The sequence below is a fragment of the Pleurodeles waltl genome, chromosome 8 (genome assembly GCF_031143425.1).
Source record: "Pleurodeles waltl isolate 20211129_DDA chromosome 8, aPleWal1.hap1.20221129, whole genome shotgun sequence".
NCBI classification, from domain to species: Eukaryota; Metazoa; Chordata; class Amphibia; order Caudata; family Salamandridae; genus Pleurodeles; species Pleurodeles waltl.
Window position 1 is genome coordinate 676,084,046 of NC_090447.1, and position 18,381 is coordinate 676,102,426.

General features: G+C 43.8%; 1 protein-coding gene across 3 annotated transcripts in view; it reads right to left on the reverse strand.

Annotated features, from left to right (window-relative positions):
• The window catches only part of ZBTB11 (zinc finger and BTB domain containing 11), a 1,413,389-nt gene that overhangs the window by 1,008,180 nt on the left and 386,828 nt on the right, over positions 1-18,381 (reverse strand). The window lies entirely within an intron of this gene.

Sequence of the window (18,381 nt, forward strand, 5' to 3'; positions counted from 1 at the left end):
CTATTCTAACTGTGCACTCTTGTGGTCAGCAGAACAGTTGTTCTGAACTTGCCACGAGGCCTCCAGGTAGTTTGGCGCTCTACAAATTCAATTAACATAACATAACTTATGTTAACAGTGCTTCATTATACCAGATAAAAAATAACACTGACAGTTGTAGAAAAATACAAGCATGGTTAGTCGTTGGCGTGAGTCAGAGCTTTTGATTGCCTTCTCATTACAGTCCAGGATATAACTTGCCACTGACATATAAATCGCTGGGTTATCCATTTTAAAACAAAGTGTGAGTGCTTTACTTTTGAGAACTTCTTGAACTGTTGTACACGCCATTTAAAACGTAAGTGCTTAGTTTTTGTTCAAAATAGGAAAAAATGTGTTAATGTCTCCTGATTTCCAAACTTTAGTTGATTAGCACCAAATTTAGGCAGATATACTCTAGCAGGTAAAGTGCCTAGGTGAAATTTTAAATACTAAGTCCGGAGTGCATCAGCAGCAATTTCATTTAAATACAGACACGTTTGAGGAGAGTGCCAGTCAAACATGGGACTTCAGTTTCAAACTCTTAGAGGAGTCTTTGACCATACTGGCAGTAGTGCAATCAATTAGACCTGGGTTGGACCAAAGATGACAAAGTCCAAGCCCATTCAGGCATTTTTTGGCATGGATTGACCAGGGGTTGTGCTGGAAATTGCCTGTGGCCGATACTTCCAGAACTGCTTCAAAATAGGACACTCCAAGGTAGTTATGACTTAAACATAGCCAATACAATACAAATGCTAGGGCAACAGTGTCAGAGATAGACATTAAACCCAACTCCAGGAATAGAGGAAGAAGTGGCATACGGTGGCCCAAGTTCAAAAGGGATCTCAGAAAAGAGTTTTCTTTTCTTTTTTTTTATAATTACTTACAGTCACTGCATCTTCAAAACTCTGTGGCATGAACTGCGGCTGTTACCAGTTTTTGCCTATATACTAGGAAGATGACACTCAGGGCATAGTAGCCAACTTTATACTTAACTCGCAAGATGGACTTTGCCTGGCGTTGCAAAGTATTGGGTGCTTTTTCAATATGATCACACCAATTCAGTTTGCTATTTAAACGAATACCCAATTGATAGTAGCTCTTGACAACTTCAAGCACCTGTCCAGCTACCCTTGAAGTTTTCCCTAGGGGAGGGTCAATTGTTACTGGCATTACTTTTGTTTTATTGACATTGATGCACAGATCCCTGTGAATGCGAAATCTCTCAAAGTTCTTGAGAGGTTTATACATTTTACTCTATGTATGTGTCAGTAATAGTGTGTCGTCCACAAAAAGAAGTATGATCGTCTGGGCTCCCTCTGGATACAAATTCTTCAGAGTCATTGAAAAGGTGCGAGAACAGTAATGGGGCAAATACACAACGCTGCCATACACACTAGAACAAACTTTAAATTAAGGGATACGTTCCCCAGTACTTACCTAGCGGACACGGGCACTCTTTTCAGCATGCAGGACTTTAATAATTTGGAGGGAGGATTTTTCCACCACCATTTTTTCGTGCGATTGCCATAGTTTAGATCTGCTGACTAGATCAAACACCTATTTTAGGTCTATAAATGTTAGATATAAGGAGGATTTGAGCACTTCTACATACTTAACACACAACATATATAGTTTGTCAGCTTTCTCAATGGTGCTGATGCCTTTACCGAATCCAGCATGTACATCCATTAGTAATTTATTTTTGTCTATCAAGGCCTGCAGCCTATTCAGAAGAACACAGACGAGAATCTTCCCATTGCTGTCCAATAATGATAGGCCTATACTTGCTGGGTAGCAGATTCCTTCCTTTTTTGTGGAAGTTCGCTATAATTGCAGCTAGTCATGACAAGGGAATGTGGTGTTTTTCCAGAGCTGCATTCAATATCTGAGAAAGGACTGTTGACCAGACCTTAGGGTCAGAGCGAAACATACCCACTAGAATGTGGTCTGGCCTAAGGAGCTTTTTTGCGTTTTGTTCTAGAATTGCTCTTTTTACTTCTCGGTGTGGGATGTTTAGTTCTTCAGTTACTATAAGGTTGGTGAGCTCTTCTGATTGTGTCAAGCAGTTGCTGTTATAATACACTGCCTTGTAGTGGTCCACCCGGGTCAGCGAGGAAATATGATGCTCTTGACTATTTCAGCCATCCCTGAACACTCTAGTAATTTTACCCCAAACTGATCTACTGTGTTTGTCTTCTGCGGTCTTATTCAGATCATTCCGCAATTCTTGATGGTAGTTGTGGTTTCCTCTTCCTCAACAGGGCTTTGTGTTTGCTTTCAATCTTAAATGCTAAATCGTTTGCTGGCAAGCAGTGGCAGTTCCTGTATATTTTGTGGACCTCTAACTTGGATTCTGCACTTCTTGACATACCACCCACTGTCATTCTTTATTGCGCTTTTATACCTGTCCACGTGCAGAGCAGACCAAAAGAATGAAAGCTTGCTTGACAAAGCAGTGTAATGTTTTAATTCCACAATACAATCATCATTCCTGGCAGCTTGAATGTTCAAAAAACATTGGTTTCTGGACACCATCAACAAATTCCTAACAACTGCTCTCCTACTGTTGTCTGGATTGATATTGACGGACATTGTAGGACATTCGGATCCAGCCACAATTCTGCATCTAATACACAAAGGGCCTTGACCACTTTCAGGCAGTTGGGCTACTTGCATGTCCAACACCAGTTCCCACAGATCGCTAGGGAATAAGATACAATTGATTAGGTTGCTTCTCTTGTTGCTTAAAATGTAGGGACTGCAGGACTGTAAGATGGTTTGACCATTTAAGTAGCTTAAGTATAGACTGAAGATGAAGTTAGCAAAATATCTCCCTGTTCTGTATTTAATGAGTTGAATAGATCTGCCAATACCTGCAGAATGATACCCCAGCTCACCTCCTCTTCACTTGTTACCTTGTCCCATGTGCTTTCGGGCAGATGTATATTGAAGCCTCCACAGTCTATAAGATTAGCACCGGGGCTCAGCTTGCCTTTTATTCTATAAGTGACTATCTTTATTACTGCTAGCTGATCCACAGGTTTATCATACAGACTTGGTTTCATTTAACCCGTCTATTACAGAGTATGTTTTCTTATGAACCTTGGTCAATCTTAAGTAGAACATACATAGCAGGGTCTTAGATGATGAAACCTTTGATGCAATATATTTCAGTTTTGTTGAAATCCAAATGGAAAGCCCCCCCAGGTGCTCTCCCCCTGCTGGGTCTGGTTGCTTCAATGGCGAAGCACATGTAATCCAGCAGCACCAATACAGCTATAGTGCCATCCACAGCCCAAGACTCCTGAAAACAACATTTTTCCTTAGAACTAACAAATGACTCCCAGTCGCTGTGCTCGAACTTTGATTGTACATCAGGTATATTCCAGGACATAATGATATAATCCCATTGGGCTTGCACTGTGAACTTTCACCTAGCCGGGTTTTGTAGGTATAGTAAGGAAACTGGGCTTTCATCTTGTTAAAATGGCATGGCAGATATAGGGTAATCTTTAGATCCTACTATATTGGAGCTGCAGCTGTGACAGTTTTGATAGCCAATTCTTTTTGTCTCAATCAATTAAACACATAAGATAGAACTTCATTCACTTAATAGTGTATCTGCACACCAATCACCAGGCCAGAGAAAGGATGGCTCTCATCACTCAAATGACTGTACATGTAAATGGAAGACTTCAAATTTCCCCCTTTTCATTATACTTGTCTTCAGTACCTATTGCTAAATCATGGCACCTTACTTAAGCTGAAAGATAAAAAGGGGGTCACTTTATTGTAAGCCAACTTCCTGAATTTACATATTGAATGTCTTTAATCACAATAAATAAGTAATTTGGCAGTTTGCTGTAATAAGTGCTAAAAATCAGAGCCCTTTGAGGGACAAATGGTGCACTTTTTATACGTGAATCCAATCAACATTCTAAACTTTGTAGACCGGAGTTATTTACCAATCTCAATTCTATATATAAAAAAATAACAAGATCTGCCGTAGGTTAACACTGCTTTTCTCACCTTTACAGAAGTTCCAGGGGAGGAAAGGGAACTGTTTAAACAAACTGTTGGAACACATGTTCTCGTTAAAATTGCATCAACAATAGAACACTACTTCAATTTTGTATACAATGTTCATTACAAATTTTCTCGTTTTAGGCTAGGTATTGTCCATTTTAATCCGTTTTCCTAGAGGTTTATCTATAAGTGATCAACTGCCCACATTTCCCCTGTGACCTAACTCTTCAATCGATGGTGCATTTTATTCTGTTTTTCAAGTTTTACTGCTCTGCTAGTAAAAGTTATTTGATTTAAAGGCTTCGACTTTTAATCACGCTAAACCTGCATGCTTATATTTACAATTGTTGCCTGATATATTTACATGCTGGGTTATGGTCAGGTTTTTAAAGATGCTCTTAAACTTAGGAATAGTTTGTCTTTTTAAAATATTTTATTCAGTATGTTATTTATGACAGAGCTGTCCTACTAGCATTTATCTGGTTTTATTATTCCATGTTTTAGCCTACTGTACCTTAAATACATTTTCTTTTATCATACTTTAGTCATGTTGACATGTTTCTTTCTCTCAGGTTTACGTGTTACATTATTGTGGTGTACATGTTTCATCTACAAGGCATTCAAGTTGCAGAAAACATATATTTCATATGAATAAGTAATTTGTACTAAAACTAAGGCTCAAGAAAGTGTTTTGGATTTGATTTAAACTATTTAAGTTAATATCACAGAGGTATTTATTTTTATTTGACTGGTCACTACATCAAATTTCTTTGCTTTGGTGATTTCACTTAACTTTTTTTAGAATCATTCATTTGAGGTATAAGTTTGATTATTTAGGATAGTACACTATTTGTAAATATGCATCAGTTTAATTTAGCCATATAGCTGGAGTACTTCTCGATCTATAACAAAAGTCAAGTATGGCCAGTATATTTACTAATAAATGTTGTCCAAAACAGCCTTACAAAAACTCAAACGTTAACTCCCTGAGAGCAAACAATGCATCAGAGAAGTTTACTAGGTCCTCATTTCACGACAAGACTAAATGCATGCTCAACAAAACACTTCACCACTGACAAGCTTTAGGGGTCACCTTACGACCGTAGACATGTTGCATTCCTAAGAATAAAATGTAATCTTTGTGCGTTCCAGAACGATTCTTAGAAATAACATTGTGAAATCATTGGGAATACAAAAAGGATTTAAAGTTAAATACAGTAAAAACTGAACCAAATGTGAGTGAGGAGTAAAACAAATGAAGGTGTTCACAATTTGTAAAAAAAAAAAAAAAAAAAAAAAAAAAAAAAAAAATCCAAATATTGGTATCAACAAAATTCAGTTTTCAAAGATGTAATCTCACTCCTGGATGAGAGTGCACTTGGCATGGCACTTTATAAATAATTGCAACAATCTTGTGTGAAGTTTGAATTCAAATTGGCCTTCCCAGTCAAAAGACATTTTAGAACAAAACACAATAGAGAATTTGCCACTATAAAGCACTGGCACTTTGATGTATTGAAAGAGAAGTTGCCTGTTTTGTGAAACTAATACAACTAGTTACAATTTTAATACAGATTAAGAAGCTTTCATATTTGGTATTTTTTTTTGCCCAATTTTAAGGTGAGGGTGATACACCACAGAAGTACAAATTCCAGAGAAGCCCTATATATGTTAACTTTCCAGCAACATTTGGACCAATCTTGTAAAGTCTGAGGTCTTCACTGTGCTCTTCGGACAACCATGTGGTTCTAAAAATTCTGGACCCATGTAATTTACTTTGCCACAGCAGTACGATTTTAGTATCAAAAGACCGATAATGACTAGTACACTAAGCATGAGCATTTTCGCTCAATTCCAGCAGCGTTTTCACCTCGAAATCACCATTTTCGTCCTGCACTCGTGGCTCCCATTTTATACACTGCAGCCATTTTTAAAAGTTGCCCTCACATAGGCTTATAATACATTCAGATTTGATTCCAAGGACATGTACACCTTGATTGACTTTTCTCTGACCTGGGCAAGCTGGAACCATTGCCTCAGGCCAAACCTGTTTGGTCAGTCCCTCTCCCAGTGGCCGAATCAGATAGCATCAAGGCACACCATGCCATAAAACCCTTATTATCGCTCACACACCCTGCCTAATCTTGCTCACACCTGCACCTGCTCTTTTCTTCTTCTTACTTTACGAGGGGGAGGTGCCCGTTTTTATTGGGGGTCCACACTTATCTGATGTAAAATACTAGGCCTTGCCAGGTAATTTATTATGGGTTGGATGACATGAAATATGAGGTTTCATCATGACACTGTTTTTTCCTTTGTAGTGAAAACATGTGAATGAACAACCAAAATGTCAAGAATGTTTGCCTGAAGCTTAAAAAACTGTATATAAGGAAACCTGACTTTGCATTGGAGAACAGTCTCCTGAGAACATACAAACCGTGCTGTTGTACTTCTAGGACGCTTGTTACTTGGCTGCAGCCAATACATTTGATCTTTGACTTCACCTAGAAGACTCTGAGTTTCTGTGGTCTGAATCAGGAAAGTACCCGAGGTCTTTGGGTGTACCCTGGCACCGCTGGGTTACCGGATCAGTACCGGTTCTGAAAAACCCAGTACCTCAACCAAAACAATAACACTAACTTACAGAAGTCGATTTAGAACAGTCAGGAATCCTCAGCCATGTGCTGGTCACTGCTGCTTCATTTGAAATCTGCTAATTGAGAGCAGTGTTTCATTTTGGTTCTTGTATTACCGGAACCATTGGGAGTGTGCTTTTAACTAAAGATAGACAATGCCGCAGGGCAGGCATATGTTTTCAATCAGAAATGTATTTAGTGAATGTGAACTTTTGAAAGTATGAATAACTTACTGTTGACATAAGAATATTGCAGCTTCAGGATGTGGCTTGGTTGCGAAAGATGGTGGCCACTCTGTGAAGCGCTCCAGCTGCCCCGTAGTGAATCTGCCAACATCTGTGAAGAAACAAGCTGGCTCACTAAGAATGCCGTCACTGCCAGAGGATCTGACTACCCGTTTTCAAGCCTGTAGTATTTGTGGCTCAACATACAACCACAGTTAAGACAGACTGACGGGCAATTTGAAACATTGGGCAACATTGTCACTCTTTCTCAGTAGCTCGCCATCTTTAAGATGGTGGCCCTTCCTCAACTTTTGTACTAGCTCCAAAACGTACCATTTCCCGTGCCTGCATCCCTCTATTCCCATAACAATTCACACTTATGGAGCTTTTATAGGCTTCTGGTCTGACCAGGATCACCCTCACTAAGCACACATGATGGTGGCATTGCCACTCCGGATGTAAGGTCATACTATAGGGCTGCGCACCAGACTGTCTTGAACAAATGGGGATTCGGGGGCTTTGGTGACCCTGCATAAGCATCCGAGGGGTGGGCACTGGGCTCACAGACCTTTTGACATCTGCTATATGGGGATCTTCCACTGGCGACTAGAAGTCCTCACGGCATGGAGGGTGGCGGAAGAGTCCATGGAGTGGGGGGTCATGGCTCACCAGGGAGAACCCTTTATGGGAAGGAAACGCTCTGTGCCAAGTGGCTGAGCTGCAGGGGTTCAGCCGCTTGTATTTAATAAGGATCTCCTGGTTGAGGGATGCTCTTGATGGGAACTTGATTAAATCCTTTGCCGCTCTTTAAGATGAGTATCAACTTTATCAGACCCACTTTTACAAATACCTGCAGCTCTGCCAGGCGCTTACACCCTACATTGCACACAGAGGACATCCCAGAATTCAGGCCCTTAGAAGTCAAAATATTATTGACCAACATCCTGCAACACAAGATTTCAGTCATATACCGCCTTCTGGTGGTTAATGCCATGGATACCTTACTGGCCATCAAGAGGCTTGGGTCAGTGACCTGGGCACCCTGGATGAAGATGACTGAAGAGAGGCATTGGCTTTTCTTCGGGAGGCAGCCATCACTTCCCAGTATCACTTCATTCAGCTGCACTATCTCCACCGGATTTATTACACTAGAGAGAAGTTTTGGAGGAGGGGCGTTATTGTATCCACCAGCTGTCTGAGCTGTCAACCTGAGGTAGGAGACTTTGTGCATAATGTCTGGGGGTGTACAGTTCGCACCCCCTTTTGGAGCGGGTTTTTTACTGCTTGTAGGATGTATTGACCAGTCCCTACCACGGTCTCCAAGGTGCGCCTTATTGCACATTTTGGATGAAGCGGACAGTAATGGATACTAGCCAGCACTCTTACTGTTGGTAAATGTGACATTTAGAGGGCCTGGAAGGAGGCTCTGGCCTCCTCCTTGGAGGCCTGGAGGAAAGGTTTGGACCGCTGCTTTGGCCTAGAACATCCTGTTTCTATCGCTAGGGGCTGTCATAAGAAGTGCAACAACATTTAGAAGTGCTGGGCTGACTACCATGGGATATGGGTGGAACCATTGCATCAATTAGGAGCATCTTTGGAGGCAAAAATCAGAACTTGTCCCCTAAATGCTGTTCAGAATTGGAGTGGGTAGGCGTGTGGTGTACATTTCTTCTTTTCTTTCTTCCACGACTTGCTGTCGGAGAAAGGGTTTACAGTGGATGCTTTGTTGATATTATTTTGGTATTGTTTTCTTTTATGGTCTGAATGACAGCGGTAGCTAATGGCCATAGTGTCAGGCAAGATAGCCCTTCTACTTTGGTCATTTCTCTGATGTTTTCATTGCTGGTTCATGATTTCTAATGTACCGCCTCTTCTTACGAAATTTAATTTAATAAAGTCTTCTTGGAAAAACAATGTTGCAGCTTCACTTATATTTCTATCCTAAATGATGTTCAGAATGGGGATGGGCGGGTGTTCTGAGACGGGTGGTACACATTTCTTGTTTTCTTTCTTCCCCGACTTGCTGTCGGAGAAAGAGCTGACAGTGGGTGCTTTGTTGATATTCTTATTTTGTTATTGTTTGATTTCTTTTATGGTTTTGTTGATGGGGTAGCTATTGGCCGTAGTGTCAAGCAAGATAGCCCTTCTAAGCTGATCATTTCTCTGACGTTTTAATTGCTGTTGCATGATTTCAACTGTACCTCCTTTTCTTGCAAAATTTAATAAAAAAGCCTTGGGAAAAAAAAAACAATATTGCAGATTCACTTATGTTTGTATACTAAATGCTGTTCAGAATGGTGGTGGGTGACGGGGCTGAGACGTGTGGTCCACATTTCTTTTCTTTCTTCCCCAACTTGCTGTCAGAGAAAGAGCTGACAGTGGGTGCTTTGTTGATATTCTTATTTTGTTATTGATTGTTTTCTTTTATGGTTTTACTGACAGCAGTAGATATTGACCACACTGTCAGGCAAGATAGCCCTTCTACTTTGGTCATTTCTCAGACATGTTCATTGCCGGTTCATAACTTCTAATGTACAGTCTCTTCTAATAAAAATTAATTAAAAAAAAGTCTGTGAAAAAAAAGAATATTGCAGCTTCACTTATGTGTTTCAAGTCTAAAATGAACTATAAGGATGGCAGCCTGACACTTGCACTCTTCTCCAGATACCCACAGGCATGTAACATACTTTAACTCAACATGGTTGAGAAGCTACAATTTATTTAAAAAAGGTTTTATTGGTGATTATGGTTCAGCAGCAAATGTGCTCCGCATCAAACTTACTCATCGAATAACCCATCTCCAATTTTTTTGAGTAAGAATCAAGGAATAGTATTAGAAATGGAATCAAATCTCTAGGTCCAGAAAACCTTTAACCCACAATATAAATCCATTTGATGCAAGGATCTCAATAAGCAGAACAAATCTTAGACTTGAGACCTCAGAACCTTTTACTGTGAAACTACTCTAAAAGATACTATAAAGTGTATGAACAGATCACTTAAGACACAAAGTAGTATAAAGGTTTATTAACCAAATGCAAACACTAAGAATGAAGGGATTCCCAAAGCATTAGACACATCATATAATCATAACTTAAAACAGTAAATGTTTCAGATAATTTTAGACGGTTTACCCAACTGGAGTAAAACAGTTTTCAATGCAGATATTGAGGTTAAAAAGTTTATACATTGGGTAAGCTCACAATGAATGAATCATTAACATAAATATGTATATACTTCAAATATGTACAAAGTCTCAAAGCCTTAACACGATTCACAGTCAGGTCTCTAACTTAAGGATTATCAGGAAGGAGACGTCTTTTCTTCAAAAACCAAAAGGTTGGTCAAAAGTCAAAGATCATAGAGACAACTGTTCCAGAGAATAGAACTAAAATATAAGAATGATCTGCAATCAGCTTTAGTGAGGTAGACTTTAGGGATTTCTCAAAAAGGGAAAGGACAACAACGTTAGAGCACAGGCAGAACCAGAACAAGTGTTATAATAGGTCGGTCCTATGCCTGTCAGATACTCGTAGACAATGTAAATTGCTATGGAAATGATGTTACCTACAGATAATCAAAGGAGACTCTCAAGCAGGGTAATTACACAAAGGACACTCAGCAAGACAGATACAATATTCCGAATTATCTAAAATCTTGCAATAGAATACTTTATCAGACCAAGTCAGATCATTACATTTCACGAGGCCGCCAATCTTCGAGACAAATGATTTACTACCCTGCTACTCTATTGTGATGCCTTCTTGCTGCTAGTGAGCTGTATTGGTCTCCTGGGGGCCGACTTTGGGCATGCTGCTGGCCATGGGCCCTGTAGGCTTACATCGCCGTCAACAAGGTGAAAGACTTCCGCCCTCCCTCCCTTCGACTAGGCACCAGCAGGCACTCCTCCCCACAGCTCTTCACAATTGTGCTCACGCCGGAGGCTACTGGTGACGGCGGATGCTTAACTGATCGTCTGAATCACAGAGGGCCACATTCGCTTTCTGAGGTCGGGGATGTGGCCTGGGGCCGACCTCTCTCTACAGTCCTCCTCCCGAGCCCCTCCCAAGTTATAAATGCCCACTTGCTCCCCACCTTGGCGCTCGGATCGGGCCATGAGGGCTGACCACACGAAGTAAAGGGAGGCCTGATGGGGCCTCACAGACCACCGGTGACGCTATTCAAGTGAGCAACCAGGGTCCTATGGTGTGCCGGGGTCTCTGCCCCCTCCAAGTGAGCATTGGGTGGGGGCTGCTGCTTCCACCACGTGGGACACCCCCACTCACTCAGGCCCCTCTTCTCCCCAGGGACATCCTACCTGCTCCTGCCATCCACCCTAGGCCCGAGAGCATGCCAGATGAGGGGCCTGGTGGTGCTGACTCAAGCAGCCGGGGAGGGAGACCCCCCACATTGGTGCCATAATCTAAGCACGTGGCATTGACTGACTCAGCCTCATCTTGCGCATCCTCATGATAATATCAGAATGCAGTGCTGCCCTTTCCTCCCCCCAACTGGGAGCTCCTCTTCTCCCCTGGTACCTCCTACCTACTCCTGCCATCCGCCCTGGGCCTGAGAGCATGCCAGATGAGGGGCCTGGAGGTGCTGACTCATTCTGCCAAGGGAGGGAGACCCCGCATTAGTGCAATAATCGAGGTGCGCAGCGCTGACTGACGCAGCCTCATCTTTTGCGTCCTCATCGTACTATCAGAGCGCATTGCAGACCCCCACTCAACACTCCTCTGCTCTCCTATTTGCAGCCGCAACACATTGGTCAGAGTGGAGCATGCGGAGAACTGTCCAGTTCAGCGCTGCCTGGGCACCCAGCCTAACAGGGCCCCCAACTTTCACTGCTAACAGCTGTCACCGGAGGACCCTCATGAATACTCTGCTCATCTCCAGCTTGACAAGCATGATTACATTCTAGTTCCACATCTTGACCCCCAACAATGCCGGGACAAGCACCCAAGGGCCCCAGGAACCTTCCTCCAACCGACAACGCCTCTGCTCTCTCCACATCTGATAAACTAGACAAGGTGCTAGAGGCCATAGAACAGTACTGAGCCTCCATAAAGGCCAAATTCGTCTTGTTGACAGCAGAGCTAAGTTTTCTATGCGACGACCACTGCAATTTGGCAGACAAAGTAATGATCAGTAAAAAGACACCGGCTGCTCTACAGCCACTAACAGCTGACCACCAAGCGGCAATCTGTGACCAAAGTGGCAGAGTGGCACAACTGGAGGATAGAGCAGACGACTTAGAAGGTTGGTCCCGCAGGAGCAATAAACATATCCTGGGACTCCCGGAGAGGACAGAGGGCAAAGCCCCTCCCGAATATTTAGAAACCTGGTTCAAATCCTTTCCCCCAGCCACAGAACTCTCTCCCTTTTATTCCATGGAGCGGGCCCACAGAGTACTGACCTGAGGCCCACCACCTGGGGCACCCCCCACCTACCTACTCTGGGTGGCCAGACGGGCAGGCCCCTGGGTGTAGATAGCGCAAACATTAGGCTTTTCCCATTATGCACGTATGGATCAGCACCAACACTTCTCCTTTCTCAAAGTAAAAAAGCAACTGTGTCAATTAGAGGTGCAGTATTCCTTACTATATCCGGCCCACTTCAAAACAATGAAATATGGAGCAACTACCTTCTTCACGAGTTCCCAGGAGGCATGGAACTGGACTGAGCATCACCGGAGCACAATGCTGCCTAAAGCCCTCTCAGTCCTCCCCTACCCAATCCACCGCCAAAGGTCGCCGCCGGAGAAAACCGAACCTGAAGTCCTCAGCCCGCTCATCCACGTCAGTGTCACCCAATCTTGAAGAGATTATTGCAGACCGCAGAAGAGCCCTGCAGGCAGCATTGGAGCTGGGACCCCCCCCACCAGATGCCACTGATGATAAAAAAGGACCACGCATCTTCTCCTCAGATGAAGACACTGAACAATCACAAGACTCCTTCATAGCCTCGCAGTCCCCCCGTCACCAGTGACATCGCAAACAGTGGGCACCTCTGTACGTATGTCCACTTTCCTAAGGGCCAACCCCACCTGCTGTAGCCCACCAAGTCAAACAACAATGCTTCCCCCTTCCTCCCTTTACCCCTGCTTCCCCTGTGCACACCTAACATCCCCCCCCACCCTGTTGTGCCCTACACCCCTCTCCCCTTCTCTTAGGCTCCCACTTTTGAAGGTCTGCTGGAAGCGACTCCTAGTGGGAGACACCGGAGCTCATACTATTTCCACCCTGCAGACCTCAGCCTCACACTACACCAAGAAACATGGGCACCTTAATAACAGTACTGTGCACACTCCTGGACAACACCCCCACAGAACACTAGAGTAGACACACACTTCAGTTTGCATGTGTCACCTGTTGTGACAAGTCCTCTGAGTTGAGTTTAGTTCACCCCCATGTTTGGTTGATACTCCTCCCCTCCTCTGCAAATACGGCCATTACCCTACCTCCACACCTCCATAGAGCAGCTTACACAGTGGCAACCCAATGAATCCCATCAATCACATTTACGTTGATCAGCAGCCACCACTCATCATCCAAGTAGTGGGGCGCTGTTCCACACAAACACTCTCTCCAGGACACCAGGTCCTCAAGTTAAATATCCAAGGGATGCACACTGCTAGGAAGAGATACGCGGTCTATTCCTATGTCAAGCATCAGCAGGCTCAAATAGTATTGCTGCAAGAAACACACAACGCACTCTGAGCTGGGAAGCCTGTGGGTACGCTGACGAGGGCAAATCTATGCCACGACTCACTCTGCATACGCCAGGGGAGACATGATATGGGTCCGTCCTGGTGTCCCATTCCAAGAGCTCACTTCCACCATTGATGAAGAAGGCAGGTACATCCTCCTGGACGGCCGTCTCAACGGTCATCCTCTCCTCATTGGTAGTGTGTATGCCCCTAATACCAGCCAGGGCCCCTTCTCGGATTTGCAGTCCACTGAACTAGCTGACAAAACTCACCTCCCATGGATTCTGGGAGGGGATTATAATTGTGTACTTGACCTCCCTTTAGACAGATCGATTCCAAAAGTAACCCCCCCCAACCCCCCGGGTGCAAACATATAGTTTCCGCACATGGGCGCAACACTGGTCACTGATAGATGCATGGTGCACACTAAACCCCTCCAACTGACTATTCTTTTCACTCAGCAGTGTACAACCTATATGTGCAACTTGTTAGGTTCCTTTGCTCTCCAGCACTATACCTTACTTTCAGCATTACAACTATCTTGGATGCGTCATGTCGGACTATGATGTGCACATTCTAGATGTCCGCTGGTCCACACCGCCCTTGGTGGATCCCACATGTAAGCTCCCCAGGGAATACCTGGGAGACCTTGTTTTTTTTTAGCAAGAACAACAAGAGCACATTAGACATTACTTTCTTGAGAATTTGGGGACAGCATCTTCCAGGGAGCTTGAACGGGACGCCTTCAAGAATGCCACCAGAGAGGTCTGCATACAAAAGATAGTGGGAGTCCGCTATGCTTTAGAGAAAGGCACAAACAAAACAGAGCGCACACTAGCCGACTTTATCAAAGCAACTAATGTGCGTCTGGAACTCACCCCGCCACCTTCCTGACTAGCAGCGTTACGAACCACCTACGCTGCGCTCCTGGAAGACTTACTTTGCTACAATTTCAAGGCTTATGCCTCTAGAGTGCACAGGGAGGGTGATAGAGCTGGCAGACTTCTAGCCTGGCTGCCCCCCCCCCCAAATCACTGAGATGGTGAACCCCAAGGGTGTCACGGTACACACTCAAACAGACATCATGCTGACCTACACACACTACTTCTCTGCGTTACATAAATCGATCGCTGCCCATCCCGCCATATCGCCAGAGTTCTTTCTCACACGTCTGCCTCAAAGCTATTCAGGCCCCTGTCAGACTCATCCTTGATGAGGCCATCACTGCTACTAATGTCACACAGGTAATTAGGGATCTCGCCCAGGACAAAGCCCCAGGCCTCAATGCCATACCATTAGAGTACTACAGCACCTTCTAGTCATTACTCGTGTCTAGCCTTGTGAACTTATACGAGGAAGTGCTGTGCACTGGGGAGCTCCCTCACACAGAGTAAGATTCCTTGGTGGTTTCCATCTTGAAGCCGGATAGAAACCCTACTGACTCAGCTTCTTATAGGCCTATAGCCATATTAGCTCCGATTATAACACACTTGGCAAACTCCTAGCGGACAGGAACTCCCAGATCCTTCCGGACCTCGCACACACTGACCAAAATGGTTTTGTGCCGGGATGTAACACCTCCCATAATGTTCGTCACCTGTTCAATATCCAGGACCGCTATCCTCGCTCGGCTTGCCTTTTTCTGGATTTGTAAAAGGCCTTTAACACCTTGATCTGGCCTTATCTTTTCGAGTTGTTGGATCGAGTGGGAGTTGGACCCCAGCTGCTGGCATATAAAAGACTCCTGTACATTAGTACTTCTGCCCGAGTTTGCCTAGGTCGCCACATCTCAGCGCCATTCCCAATTGGCCAGTGCACTCAACAGGGTTGTCCCCTTTCTGCCCAACTGTTTGTGCTCACCATGGTGCCCTTAGCTCTACAGCTCTGCTCCAGTGGTGAGGACTGGGGTATACCGCTGGCAGATGTAATATATGCAGTATCCCTCCATGCCGATGATCTCTTTTTATAGGTCCAGGACATCCCCATGGACCTCACCGCGATCTGGCACATACTGGAGGAGTTTAACTCAGCCACTGGGCTTCGAGTCAACTCGGCGAAATCAACAGTCTACCCACTATGCCCAGGACAACCACCCCAAGATCTAGCGCTTGGAGATGCCCATCTTCTCTGACGCCCACAGCCAGTCCGGTAACTTGGTGTCCACTTATATCACTCTCCGCCGAACTCTTTGATGGTAACTACTGTCCCGTCCTCAGCAGGATTTGCTCCCAGATGCGCTTCTGGCAGACCCTCCCTCTGGTCCCAATAGGTAGGGTGGCTCTGGCAATTGTTATTCTAACATGTCTACTATAGTACATCATCAACCTCCCACTCGTGCCTCCCCGGTCATTTTTTGTGGAACTAAACACACTCCTCATCACCCTAATCTGGGGCACTGGCCACAGATGGCTAACTCTCACCAAGCTGCAGTAGCCGGCTAATTGGGGGCAGGGTTGGGGGGTTCCCTCCTTTGAGCCTTACCTCCTCACAGCACAGCTTCAACGGCTCTCTAGATGGACAGCCAGTCGCAACCTTGGAGAAACCATAGGCACCGGGGCCTGTCCAATCCCAGTGTTGAGAGGCTTTCTTCTAGGAAAGCCACAATCTCCGCACACCTGGCCATTTCAGGTGGCATTGGCTCTGCGACATATAGCCTTGATACACAGACTGTCCCGCCACATCCCACTGTATACCCTGTTCCCTCTCATTGGGCTGCCCCATCGACATGGACTATACTGCTGGAGAACTAAGAGTACGGTCAGACAACTCGATCCACAAAGTAGACAGTCTTTTCCAAGGTGGTAAGCGCCTTCCCTTTACACAGTTGGAGGAGGAGAATAACCTCCCGGCGAAATAATTTTTTCCCGATACTATACTGATCTGCATGTGTCAAGCGCAATGGGAACTAAAAGAAGGGGAACCCCCTACGCATCATGTACTACACTCCATCCTGCTGATGGGGGAAGGTCGTCACCTAATCACATGGATCCACAAAGCAACTAGGGATCTTATGCACACCCCATTGACCGTGCTTTGGCAGCATTGGGAAGGCGACTTCGGGAGGGCGCTCTCAGATAAAGAATGGTCCATAGCTCTATGGTCCCCCAGGTTGGCTAGCAATCATCTAAAGTTTGAGTGCCATGTTGAAATAAGTTACAATTGAAAAAAACTGTCTGTCATATGAAACTGAATTTGGGGCAATAGTGACGAAAAAATGTTAAAGAAAGTAGTTTGTAACACCTTATTTTAAAATGTTTGCTTCAGTGAGATAAACCATGTCCATCAAATTGAGATACTTAAACCATATGAACTATACTGTTATCTCATTAAATACCTATCACATTAAGCACAAATAATAATAATCTGTAATCATAGAGAAAAAAACGTTGTCGATCCCGGTAGTGTCCACCCTGTTCTGAGGGCCAGAAGTCCAAAAAATTTTATACCCTTTACCCATTAAATTGAGGGACTTCTCAAAGATTAGAGGACAGAGCTGGTAATTAAATATAATCACCCAATGGGTTATTTATCCTAAAGCAAAAGTCGTAAGCCTTGATTACAAGTTAGGATTTTAAGGCATTTATTCGTAAATGTTGTTTGTTGCTCTGGTAATTCAGATGAAACAAACATAAGTGCAGCTAATGTGTGTTTTGCCACCTAATGGCGCACAGGCCTGGGGCTCCTTCAAGGCTAAACATAAGGCATGCGTGACTGGATAAAATCAAGAGAGAAGACAGAATATATTCAGAAAGCGAAAGGTATAACCCAATTAGTGTAGGCATGCATACCACCCAAGAACTTGCATTCGTGTGAAACTGTCCAGCTCAAATATAGAATTTCCTGAATCAGGTCCAAGCACTGCTACCACAACATGCAAAGTAAACGTTTTAGTCACAGGTTAGGTATTTGGACTCCAAACACACAATAAATACCAGAATGCCACCAGAAAACGTTCAGCAAAGGAAACCAAGATCCACTCCACTAGGTGTTACAACCCATGCATGGAAAAAGGAATTGGAAAAAGCTCCAAGCAATTAATAGTGAACCTTTCTAACCTACTTATTTCTGAGTATGAGACTAACATCCTTAACAGGGGACTCTCCTTCTGTCCAACAGCAAGCTGGGATATGGTAAAGACACAAACTGACTTATGTAAGTTTATTCGTCATCTAAAATTAAAATCTTTATTTTTTCATGATAAACCACCTAACCAGAGGCACATTTAAAAACACATATGACTGATATATCAATAAAGGACTTGGAAGATAGTGATATAATAACCAGTTTATCTGAGATGGAGCCTGTTACAAGCTCTATTATGGACTTGGCAGCAGAGCTAGGTAATGACACCGGGGCAACCGGGGCAAACAGACCAACATCTTTACAGAACAAATCAATATTCTGCCTACAACTTCCTCCCAGGAACAGCATTGACCCTTACCCATCATTTTCTCACACTTAGAACTTGAATGTTCACAATACAGCAAAAAAATAAATAAAATAAAAAATATCAGAGAACCTTTCTCCCCCAGAACAAAGGGCAACTAGAACACAACAACAACACAAAGAGATTGTCATCAAGGAAGCAGACAAATGGGGCAACATGGTTACAATGACAATGACATTGACAACTGTACAGGGAGTGCAGAATTATTAGGCAAGTTGTATTTTTGAGGATTAATTTTATTATTGAACAACAACCATGTTCTCAATGAACCCAAAAAACTCATTAATATCAAAGCTGAATATTTTCGGAAGT